Consider the following 13,861-nt stretch of genomic DNA (forward strand, 5'->3'; position numbering starts at 1 on the left):
AGCATGAGCAGGGGAGGGGCAGAGAGAGAGGGAGACACAGAATCCAAGGCAGTCTCCAGGCTCCGAGCTGTTGGCACAGAGCCTGACACAAGGGCTTGAACTCACAGATCATAAGATCATGACCTGAGCCAAAGTCGGATACGCAACCAACTGAACCACCCAGGCATCCCAACTATTTTCTATTCTTGAGGTTAGATTCTAGAGCCTAATATACCCAAACTAGTATTATATCTAGGTATCTACAGACAGAAACATCTTTTATCATGTCTGTAGCAGCCAATGCTACTGAAATCTTTTTAATTAGAGTCCAATCATACCTCCTCAATTGACACAATAAACATAAAGAAAAACAGAATATCAAGGCAGAGTTATAGGACTCTAAAAGACAAGTCCTAGGAAAAGTAATGCAGCCACTGCCCAAAGTGAGAATGAATAATATACTCATCGTCACACATTTTCAGGATGTATGTTCACAGAGTAATTTGGGAATAAATCCATTATTTCCTGGATACTAGAATGCTTAGCAGTTTGCTTTTTTACACTTTTTTTCCCCATTAGAAAGAATTTTGCTGGAAATGGATCTGGGGCTGCAGGGATTCCTCTTCACAGTTGTGGAGCCGATGGTTATTCCAGGTTCCAGGTTGTTCCTAGTTGTTCCGACTGTTCCAGGAATGGTTGCTCCAAGACTGGCTGTTCCAGGTCTGGTTTCTCCATTTTGGAAGATTTCCAAAAGTGTTCATCAGGTATCCCCAGTGATAGGAATAGAAGCCTGTATATTCTGTAGTTGCTGAGCTGTTCTGAGTCACACTGTTGCTATTCTTTGGACAGTTGTTTTTCTGACATCTCATACATTTCATTCTCTGGTTCTGGAACCAGGTCTTAAACTGCTTATAGCTAAGTTTCAGAATGTTGGCAAGTTCTTGCATCTGCTGGAGACTGAGGTATTTCTGTCTCTGAAATCTATCATTGAGTACATATAGCTGGGTCTGAGAGAACACTGTTTTGATCTTCTGTTTCTTGCCCTGGACCGTATCTTCCTTCTTCATTGTCCTCTCCTCTATGGAAGCAGGTAGTAGTTTTCGTCTGGGACTGGTGAAAGAATTGGGGCTGTCCTGAATAAGCAGATCCATGGAGGAAGGAAGATGAGAGATAGTCTCCATGTGAGGTGTCTCAACAGATGACATTTGCAAGGATGAATTAATTTTCTTCAGGTCCATAAATCTCAGGCGTTGGAGAAGAGTCCCTAGAATTGGTGCTTTGGGACAAGATGGGCATTGGGGCTGAGCTGGATCCACACTCCTGTTGCGAGGCCATTGTAATGCAAAAGGTAGCTGCCTGGTAGTCCAGACTGGGTGGGGAACAGGAAAACTGGAGCCACAGAACCTTAGTTTGTCCACAGCTGAAGATTCTAATTTTTAATAATCTTGTTAGGTCAGTTTATCAAGAATCCTGCACCCTGGTATCTGATCACCCTCCATATCTAATCAAGTTCCTCATCCCCCCATCCTCCAGGTGATATCTTCAGCAGACATCCTGTTAGGTCAGTATAGTAAGAACCTCTGTACTCTTGTCTCTTCTCAATCATTTTCCATCCACTGACTCTCATTCTACTCCTTGACTCAAATCCTTGCTTGTCCTTGCTGTATTTAGAATTGAGCCCAGTTCTATATGAAGTTTCATATCCTCTACTGTAATAGTTCCTGAATAAAATCTGTTTTGACTGCTTTACTGTCCAACTCTTGTACTTTTAGATGCTAGGTGTACTCATAGTGGAGTGCTTAGCATTGGTTAGCAGACCTTTGGGGGAATAATTGATTCCATGGGCACCTTTGATTGACTTGGCTATTTTTATAAATCTGCAGGTGAAAACTGATAGCAATGCAAATGGTTTCTGTCTGAGATCAAGGCCAGAGATTCCTGTTTATATCAATACAAATAAAATTTGTCAAGAGATACCTCTGATTTTTCTCTAGTAAAAAAAAAAAAAAAAGAATTACCCCAAAGTAAAAATCGTATCTTTAAACCTCACAGTTTATTATCTATCCTTAGGATATTAACCTGCCTGCCATCTGTTCGCAGTCTTTTCTCAACATTCCTTTGGTTGACTGATTATTTTTAAAACTCTTCAAAATCTCCTTTGAATTGGTTATAACATCATTTGCAGTTCCTCATTAATGAACTGAATAAAATTTTGACACGTGTGCAGTCAGTTTTCCAGGGCAGGGCTTTTCCGTGTTTGTTTATTGCCATATTTTCAGCGGACCCTCAATAAAGTCTCAGTGAATGAATGGATGAGTGAATGGTATATAGTCTGGAGCAGAGGAGTTGGGCTTTCCCTTTGGTTGCTAAAACACACTAGCTGTCTTTGCACTGTTTTGTTAATTGCCCACCTAAATTCTTTTTCTACTAGGTCTTACTTGAACTTCCCTGTTTGTCTCTTCATTATCCACTTTTAGCAAGATTCCTGCTAAATAAGTTTAGCCAGAATCTCCCATCCTTGATATTGATTATCCTGGATATCTAATGCGGTTCCTCATCCTCTACTATCCCCAATGTGAGATCTTATCATTCTGGCCTTCCTTCAGCGAGAATCTTGTCAGGCCATTTCAGATAGAATTCCCCCCTTAACCTTGATGATATTTTCTCCTACTAATTTTCTATCCACTGATCCCCACCTGGTTCCTTAGCTATAAAATTCACTTTTCTTTGTTGTAGTCTGAATTGAGTCCCATCTCTCTCCCACCCACTGCAAGACCCCATGGCAGCAGTACCTGCACCTATCATGATAATGGCCCTTAAGGTCTTCTTGGGGTTCCTGGGTGGCTCAGTTGGTTAAGCATCTGAGTTCAGCTCAGATCATGATCCTGTAGTTGGTGAGTTGGGAGCTCTGCGTCGGGCTCTGTGCTTACAACTCAGAGACTGGATGGAGACTCTTCAGATTCTGTCTCTCTCTCTGCCCCTCCCTTGTTTGCACTCTGTCTCTATCTCTCTCAAACGTAAATAAACATTAAAAAAAAAGTCTTCCTTACACTACTTTAAAAATATATATATATATATATTTTCTTTAATAGAATGATCTTTTTCTTTAACACTGTTTCTCCTTTATCTCTAACCATGGCTGTGCGACTTGGCGGAGGAGGAGGAGTGATCTTGAAGGATGGGTTTGGCAGGGACGATAGGGCAGAAATACCTAATAATAAAAACAACAGCATCAGCAATCACTTGCCACTTACTCTTTGGCAAGTATATTTCCACGTGCTTTCCATGTATTAACTAGCAAGAGTTTCACCAACGAAGGCCAGGGATGAGTGGCAGGTCGCCGTGGTGGGCAGCAGCCTGGCTCATGCTCTTTGCCTTTGCTACGTTTCCTGCCTTTGCTGAGTAGGACGCCTGCGCAGTGGTCACGAACCCCTCTAGTTTTCTAGTGAGATTGCACTTGCCCCTGGTTCGACTGGTTCGATTCCCTGCCGAGGAGATGGAGGTTAGACATTCCCAGGTGCAAAACAGACCAGGCATTGTTCAGAATTCTAGGCAAGCGGCAGGCAGGAAGATTGTCTGCAGCCTGGGTGTTGGGGGGCGGGGCAGCGCCGCAGGCCCAGACAGGAAGTGGACTCTACATGGGCAACGATCTCTCCGGGTGTCAGGATGGCCGAGTGGTCTAAGGCGCCAGACTCAAGGTGCTCACCTTCCCTGCGGGCGTTCTGGTCTCTGAATAGAGGCGTGGGTTCGAATCCCACTTCTGACACATGCGTTTTGTTTCCTTCCTTAAAGGACCCCAACAGCTTCCCAGTGACTGCTGGAGGTTTCTTTTCTGAGAAAGCAGTAGTACTCTGACTCTCACATCGCCGCTGTCCTCCTCCGGTTTTCCGGATCTGCGGTGGCGGAAGGGCTGCTATTATGGAGGGAGAAAGTTTAATCGCTTGAAAAGTATCCAATCATACTCATGCTCCCAACTTACGTCATACATCACATATTTAGTATAGCCCATTGCAAACGCTGCTGCTAGGTGTTCCCTGGTGGTCTAGTGGTTAGGATTCGGCGCTCTCACCGCCGCGGCCCGGGTTCGATTCCCGGTCAGGGAAAGTTCTTTTTTTCTTTCCACTTCAAAACTTCGCTGTATACCAGGTGACTCTTTTGGCCAAAAGTCATTATGAGAAGTGAAAGTTACTACGGTTAATGAGCGAAGACTGTGTCTGGCATTGTTCTCCTATACTTAGAGATGCAGGTAGCAATAAATGATACTGCCATATTCCTGGGGTTAAAAAGTCCCTCTAGCTGTCCAAAAGGCCTTTAGAACAGTACATGTAACATAGAGGAGCTGTTCAGGAGGCTCTTAGCTCCTCACAACAACTCAGGCAATTGTTGCTATGGAAGGAAGTCTGGTAATTCTCTCCTGTTCCAACATCTTTTAATTTTGAAAATATGGTGAATAATTAAAATAATGAGACAATAAACACCGGTGTTCTATGTAAATACGTTGGTTAATATTTTGCTGCATTCTTTTTTTCTCTATTGCATCCCCAGCCTTCCGACCATGTGAAAGTTGTAGACATCATTAGGCTATTCAAAGTCACACCTAAGAAAGTCAATATTAACATATCATCATATGCCAGTTCACATTCAAATTTACCCCAGTTGTCCCCAAAATATCTTTTATAGCTTCTTTTTAAAAGTTTTATTCTAGAAATTTTCATTGCCCAATTTTCTATTGTAATGCCTGTGGAAAAATATATTTTAATAATAAAAACATTTATGGGAACCTAGGTGGCTCAGTCGGTTAAGTGTCTGACTTTGGCTCAGGTCATGATCTCTCCATTAGTGGGTTTGAACCCCGTGTGGGGCTCTGTGCTGACAGCTCCAAGCCTAGAGCCTGCTTCAGGTTCTGTGTCTCCCTCTCTCTGCCCCTCCCAGCTTGTACTCTGTCTCTCTTTCAAAAATGAATAAACATTAAAATTTTTTTTTAAACATTTAAATCACATTTAAAGTCTATCTTCTTAAAGTCTGTATAATATTCTGAGCCTCCATGCCTAATTTATTGTTTATAAAAGTATTCATTTCTCCTTGGGCATCTGTCTAGACCTCCAGGCCAGGGCTGCACTAGGATACCTCTATTTCCCTGTTATTTAGAACCTGGCTTCCCAGACAGCCCCAAACCTTGGACGAATAATTTTACCTTTGCTTTACTGTGCTCTAGTAGTTGTTTTTTGTTTTGTTTTGTTTTGTTTTGTTGTATTGTGTTTTGTCTTGTTTTGTTTTTGTTTTTGCTTTTGCTTTTGTTTTTGTTTTGTAATTTAGCCCAGTATGGAACAAGGCACAGTAAATGATGGCTAGGTTAGTGGTCACGTTGAAGGCAAGTTGTTTACCCTCTCTAAACATTAGTTTTCTAATGGTAAAACTGGTCAAAGGATGAAGATGAAGAGAATGAAATTCTATCTAACCTGTGAGTTTCATTTTAAAACTTTTCCTCATCTTCAAAAGGAAATGGAAGGGATCCAAACATATCTAAGAAAAAAGGAAAAAGAAAGTGGAAAGGACATACATCTAAATGTAAATTTTATGATTTTTTCAAATAATTTTCTGTAAGTGGTAAGATTATGAAAATCCTTAATTTTCTTTGTTGTAATTTTATGCATATACTAATTTTTCTTTTTTAAAAAAAATTTTAATGTTTATTCATTTTTGAGAGAGAGAGAGAGAGAGTCGGAGCGCAAGTGGGACAGAGGCAGAGAGACAGGTAGACCCAGAACCCGAAGCAGGCTTCAGGCTCCGAGCTGTTAGCATAGAACCTGACATGGGGCTTAAACCCATGAATTGTGAAACCATGACCTGAGCTGATGTCAGAGGCCCAAATGACTGAGCCACCCAGGTGCCCCAATATGCTAATTTTTGTACCAAGGGTATATAAAATTTATTAGTAGAAGAACACACTTTATTTGAGAAACTGCTCACATTTTACACAGAAATCGGCTCAAAATGAGTCACAGGTTTATTTATTTATTTATTTATTTATTTATTTGAATCACAGACTTAAATATTACATATAAAACTATAATATAACATATTACATATAATATAATACATATAAAACTTTATAGCTGGAGAACATCCTCAGGACTTAGAGCTTAGTGAAGAGTTCTTAGAAATGACAGCAAAAGTGTAATCTATAAAAGAAAGCATCATTTTTTTAAATGTTTATTTATTTTTGAAAGGAAGAGAGGCAGAGCATGGGTGGGGAGGGGCAGAGAGAGAGGGAGACCAAGAATCCGAAGCAGGCTCCAGGCTCTGCACTGTAAACACAAAGCCCTACACACGGCTCAGGCTAACGAACTGTGAGATCCTTACATGAGCTGAAGTTTGATGCTTAACCATCTGAGCCACCCAGGTTCCCCAAGAAAACATCATTAAATCAGACCTTGTCAAAATTAAAAATTCATTCTTCAGAAGACCTTGTTAACAGGATAAGATACAGACTGAAAAAATATTTGCAAACCACGTAACTTTGAAATTTTTTTTTGTATTTACCCATGTAGTTACCTTTATTTCTTTGTACATATTCAAGCGACCATAAAGCACCCTTTCATTTCATCAAAAGGAATTTTATTAGCACTTTTGTAGGGAAGATCTACAAGCATTAAAAGTCCTCAGGATGTGTGTGTATGGAAATAAGTGTTTTTCATTTTGAAGAATAGTTTGCCAGCTATAGTATTCTTGGGTGAAAAATCTTTTTTAGGCACTTTGCATACATTATCTCACTGCACTTGACTATCATTTCTGATGAGAAATCTGCTATTATTGTAAGTGATAATCGTATATTAGTTGCATATATTAGTTGCTTCTCTTTTGCAGCTTTCTGTAGTCTCTGTTTTTGGCTTATCACGGTTTGATTATAATGTGTCTAACTGTGAGTGTCTGTACTTTATCCTGTTTACAGATCATTGATTTTTTCTGATGTGTAGATTCATGTCATTCACCAGTTTGGAAAGTGTTCAGCCATTAGTTTTTCTTTTTTTTTTTTTTTTAATTTTTTTTAACGTTTATTTATTCTTGAGACAGGGAGAAACAGAGCATGAACGGGGGAGGGTCAGAGAGAGAGGGAGACACAGAATCTGAAACAGGCTCCAGGCTCTGAGCTGTCAGCACAGAGCCCGACACCGGGCTTGAACTCACAAATCGCGTGATAATGACCTGAGCCGAAGCCGGACGCTCAACCGACTGAGCCACCCAGGCGCCCCAATTTTTCAAATGTTGTTGCTATTCTTTCCTCATTCTTGTAACCGTCTGAACTCCCATTCATTATGTTTAGTATGCTTAATTGGTTGGTGTTCTGCTTTCTGAGATTATTTATTTCTCTCTTTTCTGTTTGAGAATTTATAATTGATTGTTTTCTCTTCAGTTTTACTGGTTCTTTCTTTTGCCTGCTCAAATCAGTTGATGAAACACCCTAGAAAATTTAAACTCCATAAATTCTACTTAATTTCATTTAAAAAATTTTAATACATTGATATCTATTTGATGATGCTTCATTATTTAGATTTACTTTAGTTGTGTGTCTACCTATGACTTCCTTAAGCTATTTGAGCATATGTTTTGAACTTTATTTATTTAAATTCAAGTCAGTCAATATACAGTGTAAACTGGTTTTAAGAGTATAACCCAGTGATTCGTCACCTACACACAACCCCTAGTGCCCATCCCAATAAGTGCTCTCCCCAATGACCAAACCCACACAGCCCATCCCCCCACCCATCTCCCCTCCAGCAACCCCCAACCCTTTCTCAGTATTCAAGAGTGTCTTATGGTTTGCTCCTTCTCTGTTGTTATCTTATTTTTCCTTCCCTTCCCATATTTTCATCTGTTTTATTTCTTAAATTCCACATATGAGTGAAATCATGTGATATTTGTCTTTCTCTGGTTGACTTATTTCACTTAGTGTAATACACTCTAGTTCCATCCACATTGTTGCAAATGGCAAGATTTCATTTTCTTTAATCTCTGAGTAACATTCCATTATAGATACACGCATACACATACTACATCTTTATTCATTCATTGGTTGATGAACATTGGGCTTTTTAAATAATTTGGCTATTGTTGATAGCACTGCTATAAACACTAGGGGGCATGTGCCCCCCCCCCCCCCCCAAATCAGCACTTTTGTATCCTTTGGATAAATACCTAGTAGCACAATTGCTGGCTTGGGATGAGGTTTTTTTTGGAGTGGTGGGGGTCTGGAGCCAACAACCAAGATCTTTCTTGACATATCTTTGGCGCAAAAAAAAGGTGATTTTATTAAAGAACGGGGACAGGACCTATGGGCAGGAAGAGTTGCCCCAGGACCATGAGGAATGACTAGTTATATATTTGGGATTTGGGGGAGATAAAATCCAAGGAAAATTTCCAAAGGAGCTTTTACATGCTAAAGACTCACAGGATACTGGAGGCCCAGCCATTCTCAAGATAAGGTTTTTCCTTCTAGCAAAGCATTAACATTAGACAGTAGGTGGTTTCTACAGACATGTTATACTCTGCCAGCCTCAAGTATTTGTCAATGGGCTGCAGATCATAAGGAAATTTTTTATCTGCCATTTCCTTCTGCCTTTGTTTCCCACATCAGGTTGTAGGGCAGTTCTATTTTTTTAGATTTGTTTTAGTGTTCATTTTTGAGAGACAGAGAGAGAAAACGAGTGGGGGAGAGCCAGAGAGAGAGGGAGACAAAGAATCCAAAGTAGGCTCCAGGCTCTGAGATGTCAGCACAGAGCCCCAAGCAGGGCTCAAACCCTCAAACTGTGAGATCATGATCTGAGCTGAAGTCAGATGCTCAACTGAGCCACCCAGGTGCCCCTATTTTTAATTTTTTGAGGAACCTCCATACTGTTTTCCAGAGTGGCTGCACCAGTTTGCATTCCCACCAACAGTGCAAAAGCATTCCTCTTTCTCTGCATCCTCGCCAACATCTGTTTGTTTACTGAATTGTTAATTTTAGCCCATCTGATAGGTATGAGGTGGTATCTCATTGTGGTTTTGGTTTGTATTTCCCTGATGATGAGTAATGTTGAGCATCTTCTCATGTGTCTCTTAGTCATCTGAATGTCTTTGGAAAAGTATCTATGTGCCCATTTCTTCACTGTATTATTTGTTTTATGGGCATTGAGTTTGATAAGTTCTTTATAAATTTTTGATAGTAACCCCTTATCAGATATGTCATTTGCAAATATCTTCTCCCTTTCCATTGGTTGCCTTTTAGTTTTGTTGATTGTTTCCATCACTGTGCAGAAGCTCTTTATCTTGATGAGTTCCCAAAAGTTAATTTTTGCTTTTGTTTCCCTTGCCTCTGAAGATATGTCTAGTAAGCAGTTTCTGTGGCCCAGGGCAAAGAGGTTGCTGCCTATTTTCTCCTGTAGGATTTTGATGGTTTCCTGTCTTACGTTAGGTCTTTCATCTATTTTGAATTATTTTTGTGTATTGTGTAAGAAAGTGGTCCATTTTCATTCTTTTCCATGTCTCTGTCCAGTCTTCCCAGCACCATCTGCTGAAGAGTCTGCCTTTTTTCCATTGGATATTTTTTCCTGCTTTGTCAAAGATTTGTTGACCATACATTTGTGGGTCCATTTATGGGTTCTCTATTCTGTTCCATTGACCTGTGTGCCTGTTTTTATGCCAGTAACATACTGTCTGATTACAGCTTTGTAATACAGGTTGAAGTCTGGAATTGTGATGCCTCCAGTTTTGGTTTTCTTTTTCAACATTACTTTGGCTATCCAGGGTCTTTTCTAGTTCTATACAAATTTTAGAATTTTTGTTGTTGTTGTTGTTGTTCTAGCACTATGAAGAATGTTGGTGTTATTTTGATAAGGATTGTATTGAATGTGGAGATTGCTTTGGGTAGTAGCAACATTCTAATAATATTTGTTCTTCTGATCCAAGAGCATGGGATGTTTTTCCATTTCTTTGTGTCTTCAATTTTTTTCTTAAGCTTTCTATAGTTTTCAGCGTCCAGATCTTTTACCTGAATGGTTATGTTCATTCCTACTTATCTTATGGTTTTTGATTCAATTGTAAATGGGATAGATTCCCTGGCTTCTCTTTCTGGTGCTTCATTATTGGTGTATAGAAATGCAACCAATTTCTGTATGTGGATTTTATATCCTGAAATTTTGCTGAATTTATGTATCAGTTCTTGCAGGTTTTTTTGGTCAAGTCTTTTGGGTTTTCCACATAGAGTATCATGTCATCTAAGAAGAGTGAATGTTTGACTTCTTTGCCAATTTGTATGCCTTTTCTTTCTTTTTGTTGTCTGATTGTTGAGGTTGGGACTTGCAGTACAATGTTGAACAACAGTGGTGAGCGTGGACATCCCTGTCATGTTCCTGACCTTAGGGGGAAAGCTCTCAGTTTTTCCCCACTGAGGATGATAGTCACTTTGGGTCTTTCAGATATGGCCTTTATAATGTTGAGGTATGTTCCTTCTCTCCCTACTTTGAAGGTTTTTATCAAGAATGGATGCTGTATTTTGTCAAATGCTTTTCTGCATCTATTGAGAGCATCATATGGTTCTTATCTCTTTTTTTTTAATTGATGAGGTGGATCCCATTGATTGATTTGCAAATATTGAACCAGCTCTGCAGTCCAGGAATATATCCCACTTGATCATGGTGAATAATTCTTTAATGTACTGATGAGTTGATTTGTTAGTATATTGTTGAGAATTATTGCATCCAAGATTTATTAAGGATATTGGCCTGTAATTCTCCTTTTTATGTGGTCTTTGTCTGTTTTCGGGATCCAAGTAATGCTGGCTTCATACCTGAGTTTGGAAGATTTCCTTCCATTTCTATTTTTTGAAACAGTTTGAGAAGAATAAGTATTAACTCTTCTTTAAATGTCTGGTAGAATTCCACTGGGAAGCCAAGTGGCCCAAGACTCTTGCTTGTTCAGAGATTTTTGATTACTGATTCAATATCTTTGCAGGTTATGGGTCTGTTCAAATTTTCAGTTTCTTCTTGTTTCAGTTTTGGTAGTTTGTATGTTTCTAGGAATTTGTTCATTTCTTCCAGATTTCCCAGTTTGTTTGCATATAATTTTCCATAGAATTCTCTTAAAATTGTTTGTATTTCTGTGGTGTTGGTTGTTATCTCTCCTCTTTCAGTTGTGATTTTATATATTTGAGTCCTTCTATTTTCTTTTTGATAAGTCTGGCTAGGGGTTTATCGATGTTGTTAGTTCTTTCAAAGGACCAGCTCGGACTCATTGATCTGTTCTACTTTTTTTTTTTTTTTTTGCTGTTGTTGTTTGTTTCTCTATAGTTTATTTCTTCTCTAACCTTTATTATTTCTCTTTTTCTGCTAGCTTTAAGCTTTATTTGCTGTTCCTTTTCTAGCTACTTTAGGTGTAATGTCAAATTGTATTTAAGACCTTTCTTTTTTTTCTTTCTTTTTTCCCTCTTTATTCTCAAATTGATTGTTAATGAGAACACACATGGAGCAGATTAATAATAGTATTCACAATATTGTGGCCATCAGGGTCCTTTTTTTCTTTTTTGCATTCAGAGTCCTTTCCAAAAGGAAACATGCTCCCTGGCATTCTATATTATTCTTAATTTTCAGGTGAAAAAATGAAACAGATAGAGTAACTTATAAACACTGGGGATTGCAGTTTTAAAAACAAGACAAAAATTCAGATATTCTTGCTTTAATTCTTCTCTGTATTACCACAGTAAAATATTTATCAAAGTCCAAGAGATTACTGATATGCAATAATGACCAATGACTTTACATTAATGGAAATATGAAATAATAAATTCATCAGTGAAGTAAGTGGGTAAAAGTTCAAATGGAAAAGGGTAGGAATCACTATTCTCTTTATACAGTACTGAAACAATAATAACATTCAAACACAAGGAAGTCCTAAGTAATATTAAATAGTAATTTATAACAGTGAAATGCTGTAACATCTTGAAGTACCTTCTGAATGACCAAAACAGATGAAATTTTGTTCAGTGTAACTTTAGTTTTTTACACAGAACTATGTATTTTTAAAAACTGACAACTCATGTCAGATATACACAAAAACCTTAACAGACTAGAATACTCAATAAGTAGAGATCTACATTGCTTCATTGCTATGGATTAATGAGCTTATAATTCAATGAAACCCTTTTAACAAATTCTAGTCTGCCAAATGGCATGTTCAAATAGTTTGGTCCTATTAGTTTTATTAACAAAAATCCCAGATTCCTTTATAAGGTGTTTAATTCCTCTTATGATCACCTTTAAAGAGCCTGACTTGGTTTTTGTCTAGGTGAATCAAAGTGTGACCCTCCAGTCCCCAGTCTGTGGGTTCTTCATGACTCTCAGTTCTGTGCAACTCAACACAGTGACCCTCCCATGAGTTTTCCATTGGATATTTTACAGCAATTTTAATATTTTCCATAGAGTATCCTGTCTTTCTCTAGGCTTTTGTCAAATTAATAATGGCATGTGGTGTTCCTTAGCATAACCTGCCAAAATGTGATAATTTCCTTGGAAGAAAAGCCATGAGCTGCAATCACACATCTGAGTTGACAGACATCCAAATGGATCCTATATAAAAAGAAAATGTTTGTGTCTTCTGGAATACGGATGTCCATGCTTAATAAATTCAAACAGATCCCAACATAAACATCTTCAAACTTGATGGTGTTATGTGACTCATCATTTGATAGATTCTTGACACCGAATATCTGGACATTATGGAACCCAATCCAGTGCAGTAGGGAAGAAACACCTAGAAGGGATACTTTTGGTATGAAATATGGGCTTTTGGTAAAATCCTCTATAGGAATAGTTATCGATTAGAGGATAACCTGTGAAAAACTTCTCTGAATGGCTTACATTTAAAAGATACTTCACCAAGTTGCCAGTATTGATGAAAACATCAGTGTCTGTCTTCATGATGTATTTGGAATTGGGGCAAAACTCAGTTACCCACCTGTATCTAAAAAAATCTTGTCGTATTATGTCACCTTAAAGAATGTGCTCATCCTCCAAGGACAATGCTAACACTTTGTCTTCCTTTTCGGCCAGCTGGCCTAGTAAGAAAAAGGTAAGAACCTCATATCCCCACCAAGATTCTTTTTTCACCACAAGTAACTAATGGCCTGTCTGGCTTTCATATCTGAAGGGTGTGAAGTCACCAGAATGATAAGAAGTGGGTTTTGAGTAGAGTAGTTTGAATGCTTTCGAAGTGTGAAGAAAAAGTCTTGTCTGTAAATTGGCTCATATTTATAGAAGTACATCCAATTAACACGTTCTATCACATTGTAGGGGGGCAGGCTGAAGTACCACATCACAAGGAAACTCAGGAGGGACAGCAGCAGGAGGCTCCATTTGAGGGATCTCAGTGACATCCTACTCGGAAGAGTGGTCAAGAGAGCCAGGGCCATCCACAGCAGCTCAGAAGCATATGAGCCTCAGGTTCAGCAACATGTCCAAATAAACCAAGGGTCTTTCTCAGCTGTGTGATCGGATATGAATTCTAGCAAATCTTGCACAGCCAGCTCCTGGAAAAACCTCCTTCTTGATTTATTTATTCTGATCTGGTGAAGATCTGATGAAAGATCTTCAATTTCACCAACTGAACGGTTACTAGGATGTAGTAGTCAAAAATAATACTTGAAATTTCTACTAAAAGAGATTCTCAACTTGGCTTAAAATTCTGCCATTATACTGCTTATAAGAGGCATGCCCACAGAATTCCAGATGAGACTAAAGCACTAGCTTTTTTAGTTTTTCTTCTGATTTCCATATTCCATGCTTTAATTAAAACATTTGCTGTGAACCCCCGAGTGCAGCGCTAACCCTGCTCCAACACAGGTGGGTGGCTG

At 38.8% G+C, this 13,861-nt stretch overlaps 2 non-coding genes and 2 pseudogenes across 2 annotated transcripts; 2 read left to right on the forward strand and 2 right to left on the reverse strand.

Moving 5' to 3' along the window:
* Positions 1-554: 554 nt before the first annotated feature.
* LOC115510898 lies at positions 555-1,434 on the reverse strand (annotated as a pseudogene).
* A 2,205-nt stretch (positions 1,435-3,639) lies between these two features.
* On the forward strand, positions 3,640-3,745 carry TRNAL-CAA. Its single transcript has 2 exons — positions 3,640-3,677; positions 3,700-3,745. It is a non-coding gene; the product is annotated as a tRNA-Leu (tRNA).
* Positions 3,746-4,010: 265 nt separating this feature from the next.
* On the forward strand, positions 4,011-4,082 carry TRNAE-CUC. The gene has a single exon. It is a non-coding gene; the product is annotated as a tRNA-Glu (tRNA).
* Positions 4,083-12,439: 8,357 nt separating this feature from the next.
* Positions 12,440-13,601, reverse strand: LOC115500443 (annotated as a pseudogene).
* Positions 13,602-13,861: the final 260 nt, after the last annotated feature.

Source organism: Lynx canadensis, chromosome A1 (assembly GCF_007474595.2).
Source record: "Lynx canadensis isolate LIC74 chromosome A1, mLynCan4.pri.v2, whole genome shotgun sequence".
Lineage (NCBI taxonomy): Eukaryota > Metazoa > Chordata > Mammalia > Carnivora > Felidae > Lynx > Lynx canadensis.